A 13,362-nucleotide genomic window follows, 5' to 3' on the forward strand; every position below is an offset into this window, starting at 1 on the left:
ACTGGATCAGTGGGTTCCTGCTCCCGCCCAGCAGGCCCAGCAGGCCCAGCAGGCTCTCTGGAGACAGAGCTGCAGCTGAAGTTGGGTGGGAGTGTGCTGGCATGTTGACCTGCAAATTTCAGTTCTTATCCCTGCACAGTTGTCCGGTTGTGCATTTTTTCTGGCCGTTACTCCTTTCTTTTCTCCATCGCCTAATTCTCAAGCTCTTTTGAGGCTAAAAACTGGTGAGAAAGACTTACAAACCAGTTTCAGTCCTCTTGGTCTGAACACTCTGATGTCACAGAAAGCCATGGTATATTTTAAATTTTATACACTTGGGGCGCCTGGGTGGTTCAGTTGGGTTGAGCATCCAACTCTTGGTTTCGGCTCAGGTTGTGATCTCATGGTTTGTGAGTTCGAGCCCCACATTGGGTTTGCTGCTGTCAGTGCGGAGCCTGATTTGGATCCTCTGTCCCCCTCTCTCTACCCCTCCCCTGCTTGCTCTCTGTCAAAAATAAACATTTAAAAAATAAAATAAAATTTATACACTTACTTCTTTGCTCTTCTCTCTTGTTACTGAATTTTTGAAAAATGCTTGATATATTGATACCAAAAGAGAGAATGTGTGTGTGTTACATTTAAATGGAAAACTTTGTTTGTTTTGTATATTAGGCCGTAGCCAATGAAAATCCAGGAACTTAGGATTTTTCACAACCACAACTGAATATAGAACTGCATAGTTTTTTATTTTTTTTGGTATGAGTGTAAATATTGAGAGCAGTTTTGTTTGTTTATGCCTGTGCAGTTTTATAGTAAATCCTTTCAAATGGGTTGCAAAGCCATCCATGGATATTTGTAAAGACTTTGCAAAATCATACATACAATAAATTATCCATTTGATTTGGACAAGTTTTGCAATTATTTGTGGCTTTAACAAGGGCTTTTGAAGGGTATTGTATATATCTTCTGGCCAGGTCTACTTTTTTTGTTGTTTTCAAGAAAATGGGAAGTTGTGTATACAATCCCTTGAATAAACCAGTAGTAAAAGTGTATATTAGGTAGTCAAATTATGGTATTTCAAATCTGTTTTTTTTATTTTAAAGGGATAACAATTTGTGAATTTCATCTCATGGATTTTTTTATGTTTCAAATTAAGTTGTTATCCCATCCTTGTCTGTTTTTTGAAAATAAATACCCTGCTCAATGTGTTAGAAAAATAAAACACATAATGACATATTAAAAATATATAAAGTCCTTACTGGGGGGAAAATACTTTCTTCTTTATTATATTGTACCTTGTAATAATGTATTTCCATTGACATTAAAAAGAATTCCTTTTATTTGTTGCTATTTTGTCAAATTTCATGATTTTTTTCCATGATTTTTTTTTTTATGACAAAGTTGTAATGTTTATTAAATCTACGTATTCATTCAACAAATTGTCACTGAGGCAGTGGTCTAGGGTCTGGGCCACAGGTGCCCAGTCAGTGCCCTGTCCTGAAGTTTGCACCCAGTGGGAGTCAATAAACAAAGATACTACAAACAACTACCAAATATATACATATCTACACGTGTATAAAGACGCAAAAGTGTGTGTATATATTTATGTACATGCATTATTATGGGCATGTATGTAAATACAGATACCGAATAGTGACAAATATTGTGACAAAATGGGGCAGTGTAAGGGGTTAGAGAGCATAATTACAGGGCACGTAGGAACTGGGCACATTGTTTGATCTAGGGTATCCTGAGAGGGCCTCTCCAAGAAGGCCCTCGCCGCATGTATTCTAATTCCTCATCCTATGGTAATGACGCATGGTTATGTAAAAATATAAGCCATGTCCCATCAAGGACCAAATTAAAGTTCATATTTGCTGTGAGAAGATAATTTACTTAATATTAAGTAGTATACAAATTAGATGTACTATATATGCAGCCTACATAATTAAAGCCTTAATGTTGAACTATGAAATTCTATGCAAATTCTGTGTTAAGAACTTTTGTTCTCAGTCATCCATGTGCTCAGGGTAACAAGAGAAAAAAAGGTAAAAAAAAGATCACCAGGCATCTTAAATTCCAGGCTAGGAATTGTAATTTCATTATTTGTTTATTTATGTTTTTAAAGTTTATTTATGTTGAGAGAGAGCATGAGTGTGCGAGTGGGGTAGGGACAGAGAGAGAGGGAGAGAGAGAATGCCAGGCAGGCTCTGTGCTAACAGCACAGAGCCTGATGCAGGGCCCAGTCCCACGAACCGTGAGATCATGGCCTGAGCTGAAATCTAGAGTTGGACACTTCACTGACGGAGCCACGCCCGCTCCCTAGGAATTGTAATTTTATGCCCCAAAGCATTAGGGAGCCACTGAAGGTTTTTGTATGGAGAAGTGATGGTTGTCACAGGCTCATGATAGGTTGGAGTGAGGCAAATCTGAAGTCAGGAAAACTGGTTTTCATGGCCTTATTATGAAAGGTGGTAGTAGGAGAAGAAAGGAGAGAAAAATTGGTAAACGCTACAGTAGTAGAATTGAATAAGTTTGAGGAAATGTTTGTAAGCATTGCTGATGGAGAAGATCCAGATCTCTTTTTATCTATCACTTACTATATTACACTTTGCTGAAATAAAACCAGCCTTGGTTCTTCAGTGTATCTTATTTTATAATTTTTTGAATGTTTATTTATTTGAGAGAGAGAGACAGAGAGACAGAGTGCAATGCAAGCAGGGAGGGGCAGAGAGAGACACACACACACAGGATCCAAAGCAGGCCCTAGGTCTGCGCTGTCAGCACAGAGTCCGACGCAGGGCTTGAACTTCTGAACGACAAGATCATGACTTGAGCTGGAGTCTGATGCTTAACAGACGGAGCCACACAGGCACCCCCAGTTAAAACTTTCTGCCTTTCTACCTGGGCTTTCTTTGTCTCACCTTTTCTCTTGCCACACCTTGTGATTCCCTTTATATTCTCCAACATTTGAAATCAGACTTGCCTTAGAGAGTTCTATCTCTTTTTTTGAGTGTATTTCAAGAAGCGATCTCTTGATGTTTATTTGCCATTTGTAGCTTAACTTAAAGCTTTTTGCTAATATTTGATATTTGTTCCAGTGCGTATTTTGTCTCCTTAACTAAATTTGAATTCAGGAGTCATACTTCATTTGGAGAGGCCCAAACTTAAAAAAGGGCATGTTCTATATTTTTAGTAATGAGACTGATTTTTCCTTCTATTGAAGTGACACATGAATGACTCTTGAGGGTCTAGCAGGGTCCAAAAAAATTTATTTAATCTAAAATATTGTAAAACTTCAGTATTATTAATACTTAAAGATAGTTTTTCTGAAACAAGAAATATAAGAATATGGGGAATGTGTTCTCTGCCCTCCCCTCTGTTACAGTAATGGTTAGAGTGTGTTACATATCCAGACAGCGTATTTTGCTGGGTGCTAGTTCATCTAGAGCTGAGGTTTTTCACTTTCTTAGAGTCAGAGACTGTTTTGGAAATCCAGTGCAAACTATAGACTCTCTTTCCAGAAAAGTGCGTATAGCTAAAGGCATGAGTAAAATTTTGTAACAATTTCAGGGAGTTTCTGGATCTCCCTAAGGCCCATCCATGGGCCTAGGGCCTGAAGAGTCAATCCTTTCCCATCCCTCAGCCCCCACCTTGGCATTGCTAAGGCCATGTGTGTAGCATTTTTGTAGGACCGATATTTGTAAGTCAAGGACAAAGTCCTCTTGAGTACTTTCTGCAGACATTGCCTTTACTTGTGGTAAGTGCTGGCTGGTGTTTGTGAGTGGGCCGTGGGGGACAGGACAGATGAGAAAGAAGATACATGTGCAAATCTAGAGGAGACTTAAACGGGGAATTCTAGGGCAGATAACTTGTATACTTCCGAAAATGATGCCTCTGTGGGGCTCAGACAAATGTGAGTGGCCGGGAGATGATGGCCCTTCAGTAGGTGAAGTCCAAATTTATCCAGACTTGGTATTTATTGTTGAAGAATCTTAATGAGCATTAAGCTCATAAGCCTTCTTCTGGGGCAGCAGGGGGTGGGGATCTGCTGTAAATTTGGGGATATTTTCAGCTACAGCAACAACAACAAACCCTGACTCAAATTGGCTTAAACATAAGGAAATGAATTGCTCTATGTAATGTATCCTGAAATCCCTGATGTTTTCCTCCTTGGTGGCTGGCCTCATCCTGGGACATTCAGCCAGCAGTTCTGTGCATCATGTCCAAACAGGAATATGCCCAGAGAAAAAGTAAAAATCCATCTCCTACTAATTTGCGCCTTTCCTTGGAGCAGGTAGACCTTTCCCAGGGACCCAGTGGCAGATAGGCCTTTGTGTCTCAATGTCCATTTTAAACTGGTCCCTGTGTTTGGCACCAGTACTCAGGCCCTGCGTCTGGAATTGGAGATGAGGTCACCTTCCCCTGATCCACTTGGAGGAGGGGAAAACAAACACAACAGCACCCCCCTCCCCCCACAGTTCTGTTAAGAGGGAAGAAGATGTTCGGAATGGATATTGGGGAGACAGAACTAATGGTGTCATTGCATCTTTTGATAAACTAATGGTTAGAATAAAGTAGAAGAAATGCTGTTTGCCTTTTTACAATCCAGCTAAATCTGTGTTATATTCTGTACCACCGCACACAGGAGACACTCATGTGCTTAAGGCTATGTAAGTGAACTTTTAGAATAGATTTTCCATCCACAAGGGGACTGGTCTCCACTGCTTCCCTCTCAGTTTACTTCTGGCCCCTTCTGTCATGCACAGTCAAGAGAAAGATGAGGTTTTAGGAACTTGTAGTGTGTGTACAGTTTGCCTAAGCTGTCCATGATTTACAGTAACACTTTTCTTCATTGGCGGGTTAATTGTTAATTGACTTGTATGTCTTCTTATCTTTGAGAATTTTCGGTATGGCTTACAAAGTAATATGTTCATCTCTTCCTATGTACTTTCGATTTAATGATATCTCTATGTTTCCGTATAAGTAAGTGGGGAAAAATGTACGTGAAAATGCTTTTCAGAGTCACTACTAATTTCAATAATAGAATTTTCCTCTGGGGCATATTTAACCCAGAGGAAGTCTTGATGATTAGGAAATTGGATTCTTAATGATTGATTTGTGAGATGACAGATAACTTTCTACAGAGAGTATCTTTCATTCAAATTTGGGGTTCCAGCTTCTGACGGTGTCACATTTCTTTTGTGGCACAAGAAAAGGGGTGACAGTCAACTGGGAAAGAGATCGGGAGGAGAGATGCCGAGTTCTCCTCCCAGCTGTGCCAATGCCTTGCCTGGAGGACTTGCACCAACAACCCCTGAATTGCTCACACCTCCACAGTTATGGGGGGCGGCGATGCAGGCTGTGTGCAAGTGCTCTGAAAAGTCAAAAGCAGTCAACTGCGGTGGGCTGTTGATTGTTCTGACTGCGGAGTTCTGATCACTTTACTCGAAGCAGGACTTGAAATGTTAATGGTACCCTTCTCCATCAATGGGGAAGTTGCAGTGAGTAAGTTTTCAGAAAATGTTGCACTGCAACTGTGGTCTAAGTAACTGACATGGAATGCCAACCCCGCTCTCTGTCTTGCTATCACCAGATCACAGAAAGCTGTTTTACTGTAGAGGTAACAGTTGTTTGCTCCTCTGTCCTGAGGCCAATGATTATATAATATGTATCAAATCACTAGGGTGCATATCAAAGTGAGCATAAAGAGGCAAATATTTCCCTTTACAATGACCGTATAAGAGATTATTTCTGTCAGGGGACAAAACATACATGAAGTCTGACTGTTTCACTGCATTTTTACTATAGAAACCATGGAGCCTGGGATTCGTACATTAACTCCTGTCTCGTCGTGTGACTGGAAAGTGTTTCAAGGTGTTAAGAGTACTGATCTGCATGTCTCTCCTGAGTCTTACCCCATACTTGTGTGTTTGTGAAATGAACTATTAATTAACTTGTGGAAGAAAATGTGTGCTAAGCTGATCTTGGTGGTGTACCTGTGGTTGAATTGCTTTAGTTAATAGTAGAGTGAAATTTTGAGTTTCTATCGTATGAGGTCATCCTTCTCAAAGTCATAGGAACAGTACAGAATGTTTCATAACCTGAGAAATTCTGTTAGTGTTTTTGTTATTTTCCTGTGCGCACATCTGAAGCGCTCAAGGACCGGCCATACAATTAATTAAGATTATACCATGTCTCTTATACCATTTCTCCCTGTCTTGCAACATGCTGGGTACTCGGGATAGGCCAGAAAGCAAACAAGACACGTCTTGCCTTCACGTAGCTTATTGGTCAGTGGGGAAGAAAGGAATCACTTGAGAATCATAAACATGTAAAATTCCATCTGTGACAAGCCTAATCAAAGAGAAGAAAGGACAAGACACCTGATTTAGAAGGCAAGGAGAGCCTCCTTCTAGGATGATTCAGCTGACAGTTGATATGGGAGGGAGGGAAACGGGCCACCAGGTGTGTTTGAACTTTGTTAGGAGATTGGGGGAAATGGAAGAGAAAAGGAGGGTGTCTGGGTACATGGCCAAAATGGCCTTGATGTCCGTAATTAAGAACTTTTCTCTTATCCTGACATCAAGGGGAAGATGTTGATGTATTAAAAAAAAGGAATGGCGTGATGGGATTTGCATGTCCCTTTACAAAGACCTCTTTGCCTGTACACTGCACACCAGATACTAATTCACCAAAGGCGGTCGGGGCTCTTCCTCCAGTTGTGGTTGTCACTAACATATACCCCATCTCCTCCTCAGTGTGTGGTGTCCTTGTACTTTGCGTGGGATTACTACACCGTCAGGGACAGCTGTGATTGGACTATGCTGATGATCAGGGTAATCCTAACTCCTTTGCTGTGTTTTTTAATTTGGGTCATGCAGGTCTTTGTAAATCCATGCAGGTATCTCGTGGCTTTAGGGATTGGTTGCGTGATGGATCCAGTGAAGGCAAACTGAGGACAAATTTTGTTCTTTTGTAAACCGAACTCTCTGCGAGTAAGTAGAGGAATAAAGAAGTAAGTAGACCCAGAAATTGTATGACCGTGATGGGTTTCAGCTTTGGGATGAAGGTTATAAAAAGGTGGCAGAGTGGAGGGCTGGGAGAGAACTTTGGTTTTGTTGATATGGTGGATCCATTGCATATGTCAATCCTAAAACCTGCCTTGTCTCCGGACTTTCCACTTACCTGGGCCAGTAAATTCTCTCTAGAAATCTACTTTTATTTATTTATTTTTATGTAAATTTTTTAAAGTTTATTTATTTATATTGAGAGAGACAGAGATGGCACAAGTTGGGAGGAGGGATCAGAGAGAGAGGGACAGAGAGAATCCCAAGCAGGCTCTGTGCTACTTGCACAGTAAGTGCACAGCAAGTGGTACAGAGCCTGATGCAGGGCTTGAATTCATAATACTATGAGATCTTGACCTGACCTGAAACCAAGAGTCGGACGCTTACCTGACTGAGCCACCCAGGCGCCCCTATAATGGGACTTCTAATTAGACTGCACCTAAAATTACCTTTATTTATATGTCTCTGTTCTGAGCTCCAAACTCACATAGTCAGTTCTTTTGCTGGATCTTATACTTGGGTGGCCAATGGACACTTAGAACACAAATGTCTAAAATACACTCTTTTTTACCACCTACCCTAAATCTGCACAAATATCCATCAGATAAAAATCCAGGAATTATTCCTGACTACTTGCCTTACCTTCCCAAGTTAGCTGCCAACCCCTGTCTATTCTCTTTCCCCAGTGTTATCCTGAATTATCTGTTATCTTTGCTATAACAGTAGTTTCTTGCCTCCTAATTAGTCTCTTTATCTCCAGGTTCTCACCTTAACAACCCATTGTCCCCATGGCTACCATTTCCACGATGTAAATATGAAGTGGATGCTTTCATACTCTGGTGCCTGCCTAAGGCCTTTAGATTGAACAATAAACTTCGTAGTACTTTGTCTTCCTCTGGCCCTGCCCAGATTCGACATTTCTTCCTTGGTGACCACTGCAACTTTAATACCTTTATTCTTCATGCTCATTGTGTGCCTTGCCATTCCCTGCATGGGGGATGTTCTCTTGTGCTTCGCTGCCTTTGCACATTTGTTTTTCTGTCCTTGGAAGGCTCTGGGTCTTGTAGGATGGCCAAACTCCGGTCAGGCAGAAAAGGAGTGATGATGTATTACCAAGATGACAAGCACCCATTGCCATTTAAAGTCACCCTTGGTACAGATGTCTTCTGGGATCTCAGGCTGCACCTTAAATCTGTTGATGTTTCCTGCCTTTTCTCCCACCCCAGGCTCATACCCAAGCCTGACAGTAGCTGTTGATAGCAGTCGTTATTGAACTAATGTCAGGGACCTCTTCTGAATCCAAGAGGTGTCTCGGTTCCTCCTAAACCCAGACTTACCTAACTCACTGCACTGTCCGCAGCTCAGCCCAGGATAGAGTAGACTATCTCGGTGAGGACAGGTGTACGAGAGAGCATTGATTTATAGATTATTCATAACTTCTCCTAACCCATAGGCACAAGTGTATTTCTTAAAACAGTGCAATGGGTAATGCTTGAAAGGGTGTCTCTACAGAAAAGATTGACTTGGGTGTGTGAAGAAAGAATGGTGAGAAATGAGGTACGTTGTATTGTTAAGAAAGTCAGCTGAGTGGGTGAGCAAAATGAGGAAACAATGGAAAAAGGGTAGGAGGGGCCTGCCTGAATTCTGATGTTTTTAAGGACTAGCTTTCTGTGTTCATGGGAATATATATTTGATATGCTGAGAAAAAGAAATCCAGATGCCCCTCACTTTTGTAAGCAGCATAGGTTTTAGTGAAGGACACACAGGCAACAGAATTCTTTGCCAATCCCTTGACATCATGAGGCCTGATTCTTCATCTGTGAAATGAGGATAATACAGCGTACCTTGGTAGTGACTGTGGGAATTACATGAGGCAGTTTGAGTAAAAATTCCTTACAATGAATGATTGTTTTCTTTGGTGTGGTGAGAAATGTTTAATAATCTGCTTCCCCCCCCCCCCAAAAAAAAGCCCTGATTTGTAATGTTTGCCAATTTCCATGGTGTAAATGATCTCACCAGTGCTGATTCTGAGTTCCCAGTGTGACGGTATTGAACATGGGGTTGGGTAGATGAGTACATAGTGCGGGCACCACTCACCAGAATGCCACCGCCCGCTTCCTCTTTTCCACACCCCAAACTGTCAGTATTTTGCATGTGGTGATTCTAGCTCTTTTCTCTAAAATTCCATAAAATTCACCATTCTTTCAGTACTCAAATACTGCTTTTTACTTATGTGTGATTTTTCTCCCAACCTAGCTTTCATATTTCAGGGAGAAAGCCCTATTTTAGATTTTTCTTTTTTGTATCCCTTTGGTGTCAAGTATCACACTGTGATATTAATAGTAATAATAATAAAAACAGGAGATATCTCCTCATCCCCTTTTTGAGACCCCACTGTGCCCCAGATTCCATGGTGACATTTCCCCTAAATTATCTTTAATCATCTCAACAATGCTAGAGGGTGGATGCCATCATTCCCATTTTACAGATGAGGACACCCAGAATCTGAGATGTTAAAGAATTTCTCCCAAATCACACAAGTATCAAGCAGCTCAACACTTATGGCTGAAAGATAGTGGCTGGAAAAAAAAAGAATGGCTAATGAATGTATTGGATTTATTTTCTTGAGGCAGACAAGACTGAGCAGCCTGAGAACATTTGGTGCTCAGAGGGAGGAAATGCTAAGAGGGGAAAACAAGTCTGAAAGGGAGAGAAGGATAGTTCAAAGGCCAATTTCCCCTGCCTCACAATTCTGACTAGTGCCAGCTCTCTAACTGAGTATGTTTGCTTTGCTTGGAAGATGGAATCATAGCGCCAGAATTCTCGGAAGTCTGTTTTGGAGGGTGCATTAGTCAGGGTATGCTAATTGCTGGAACAAGCAACCCCCAAACTTTAGTAGCTTAACACAGCAAAGGGTTATTTCCCGCTGGTGTCACAGACCCGTGGAGGTAGGCTGTGTGGCCTGCGGTCAGTTCTTGGGTCTGGGTTCTTTCATTCCTTAGCTCTGCCATCCCCCGGGGCCTCTGGGATTCACTAGATTCTCGGTATCCAGCAGAACAAAGAGGAAAGAGAAAGCGCTTGGAGAATCACAGGAGGTTTTAGAGGCCAGGCCTGCAGGCAAGCATTACTGCCGCTCACCTTCTATTGGCCAGGTCTTAGTCACATGGTCCCACCCGACCGCAGAGGAGGATGGGAGAACTCGACTTCCTGTGTGATCGGGCGCAGGAAGCAACGTGGGCTGAGGAACACAGCCTTGTACCCCGGGGCCCCGGAAGTTTGGTGACCAGTCGATTTCAGAGGTATCGGATTTTCACCGAGGCACTAGCGTGTAGCGCAGCCTCCGGTAGACGTTGGGTTGGGGGCCTGCTGATGGCCTTTACCTGAGAAAGCTGTTTACCTTCTCTGAAAAGAAGGTAACAGTGCATTTCAGGACTCCCTTAGGACACTGAAGGGAGTCCCAAAGGTGGGCTGATCAGTTCGCCAGAAGTGGATATCCAAATAAGAGCTACCGCTCGTAGGTTTAAGTTGAAACCTGCAATATTGCTGAGGAAGAAAGGAAAAAAAGTAAAAGAAGGGTGGGAAGTAGGATATTGGCACTTTTTCTCGGAAGATCCGTTGCCATGCTTCGTGTCATTAAATTTCATTCCTTTCAATGAAGCCATTTGTATAAATCACGTGGAGGCTTGCCATAAACTGAATATGTAATATTAATTTTTTTACCTTAAGGATTGTAATGTGTTTTGATTGTAGAACTGATCATTATTAGTATTTCTCATGTCTAAAGCTGATTAGATCTCGTTAACTCTATCTAATGGTGAACTTTCTCAGAGCCACTGCTTTGCAGGGTCTCGCACACTGCCTTTAGTTAAAAGTGGTGGGGGGAAAAAGAAAGCTGAGGGGTGGGTGTGCCTTTTAATGATACATTACAACACAGTTGATGCAATGAGGAGAACTCAATTTGTCTTGTTTTGCATTGTCCATATATTGCTTTGATTTCAGTGTGTGTCCATGAGGCTTGCGGTATTTCTTTCTTTGGCGTTCTTGTTTGTAACTGCAGATGTAGCGGTTTCTTTTGTGTACCGCTTGCCTCCCAGAATTTGGCCCAGCAGTTTTGAGTAGCTGAACGATTTATCGAGGACAGATCAGCTGAAATGTGGCTCAACTTTAGTAAAGCAGAAGGAATGACATAAGGTTAGGTGACTGATGTGTGAGTTTTTGAATTTGATTTGGTTTTACATGGAAAGGTTGAAGCAATGATCCATGTATTCTAATAAAAATCATCAGTACAAATCAAATAAAATCTGGCTTAGTGGCTATTTTCCCACTGTATCACTCATGGCTAGCCTGTGCTGTTACAGACTGCGTTTGGCAGGCACTGTTTCTTCCTACACCAAAATCTTAAAGTAGTATCGCAATCTTTGCTATGTTAAGAAGGCATCTTTTCTAATCAAACTTTCTGCTAATCTCATCAGATAAATCATTATTTTCTGCTGACAGACAGCTCTGGCTTCCCTGGACCCCTTCCCTGCTCCTTGTTTTCTTTCAAGATGCCTGGTTATTGTCATTCTTCAGGTCTTTGCTTCTATCTCCTTTCAAACGAACGACATTTCTTCCATTCCTGAGGAAGAGTTACAGCTTTTTACCATTCCACTTAGTGAATTTGTAAGACCAGTACATCTGAGCAGCCCATCTCTCTCTGACCAGTGCTGCCTGGCTATCAGATGGGCAGGAGGCAGGCCACATCCAAGTTGCAGACCTCCTAGAAGAAAACAACGGTTATTCCGGTGAATTTGATGCCATTAGGCTTAAGAAAATACCAGTTGATGCTTTCTAATGCATTTCAATTTCTGCCCCCAAAAGCTGGACGAGGAAATTCACGCAGATGAATTTTGACTGCCTCGGTTATGAGAGTGCCTTAAAGCACTTGAAAGTGAAAGTAAGAGTACAGCGTATTTGGGGAAAGCTACAGTCCATTTTTGTCATTCCAGACCTGCTGTCACAGCCCTGGTCTTTTTCAAACCAGTGCCAAATTTGTGTTGTGTTGGTGAAATGGTCTTGTGTAGGATTGCAGGGCAGCTCAGGGGGGACACTGGCAATTTTGTTTTCATTGCTGACATGATTTAAAAATGCATGTTGCTAGATACGAAAACTCCATCATTGTACTACTATCCAACTTTCCTATTTCAGCAAGTATTCTAATAAACTTTAGCAAGTATTCTGTTGCCTGTTAGATTTAAACAGGGGAACGGAATGGCCTCTTTTATATAGGATACCTGCCAATCGTTTGATTTTTTTTTTTTTTATGGTTTTGAAAGTAGTGTTAGTGTGCTCATACTTAAGTATGCAGCTTCTTTGAATCCAGCTTCATACTTTCTATGATTCGAGATAAATCATTTAAAACGAGATGAATATAAAACACATTTTGGAAAGCAGAAAGCGGAAAACAAAAGTGTGGTTCCATTACTGTGAGATAAAAGCAAAACCCTTAAGTCACTGGCAGACTTCTCTGACTAGTCTGATCAAAAACAAGGTGATGTCAGTTGAACAAGTTGCAACATCTGGGAACCATTTTAAACACGATCATTCTATCAAGAAGCTATTAGTAGATTAAAGTGTGTGTAGTATATTTGTGTGTGTATGCTGATTTTACACACACACACCCACACACACAAATTATAAGCACCATAAGAAAAACCTTTGCCCGTGTCTGCCAGGCATCTGGCTGAAATGGGATTGTGAGGAAAATTTTCTAAGCATTTACAAGTCAGAGTTGAAATCCACCAGCACTGTTCAGTTAATAAAATGACATGGGCTTCACCCCAAGGTTAGAGGGACTATTATCACCTTCTATCGATAACAGTAAGGTAACTCACTCAATATTGTATGAGACGCATATGTTCTATCAGATGGCCAAGTTCCGCTTACAGTCTTTTCTGTCCTCAAGCTTTTCTCTTCAGTTTTTGTTCATTTGTATACCTGATTCTAAATGTGAGAATATGTGCTTTTTAATGTGCCAGTTTACTTCCCACTTTTAAAAACTTTTAGATCTGTTTCCCACTTTTTTTTTTTTTTTTTTAACCAGCCTATGAAAACCCCACTTGATTTTTTCTCTGTCTGTCATACGTGTCCTGATGTCACTGTATTTGACTTTAATTGGGAAGTGCTCCTCCTCTGGAAGATCTGCTTGGGCAGTAGTTTGTATAACATGGTGGAAAGAGGCAGTGAACGAGTAGCCAGTCAGGGCATCATCCACTTCAGGATGGATTAACTCGGCTTGATGCATTGCACTGATTCACAAGTAGGTTGCTCAGTC

General features: G+C 41.4%; 1 protein-coding gene across 25 annotated transcripts in view; it reads left to right on the forward strand.

Moving 5' to 3' along the window:
* Positions 1-13,362, forward strand: part of TCF4 (transcription factor 4) — a 354,315-nt gene that overhangs the window by 98,032 nt on the left and 242,921 nt on the right. Inside the window, exon 1 of one of the 25 annotated variants that reach the window (XM_040478755.1) lies at positions 10,286-10,348. The exons of the other annotated variants lie outside the window; for them this stretch is intronic. The gene's annotated coding sequence lies outside the window, so the exon portion shown is untranslated. Of the gene's footprint in view, positions 1-10,285; positions 10,349-13,362 lie in introns of those variants that run through there. 25 annotated transcript variants of the gene reach the window in all.

This window comes from Herpailurus yagouaroundi, unplaced genomic scaffold, assembly GCF_014898765.1.
Source record: "Herpailurus yagouaroundi ecotype Mexico unplaced genomic scaffold, PumYag 142, whole genome shotgun sequence".
Classification (NCBI taxonomy): domain Eukaryota; kingdom Metazoa; phylum Chordata; class Mammalia; order Carnivora; family Felidae; genus Herpailurus; species Herpailurus yagouaroundi.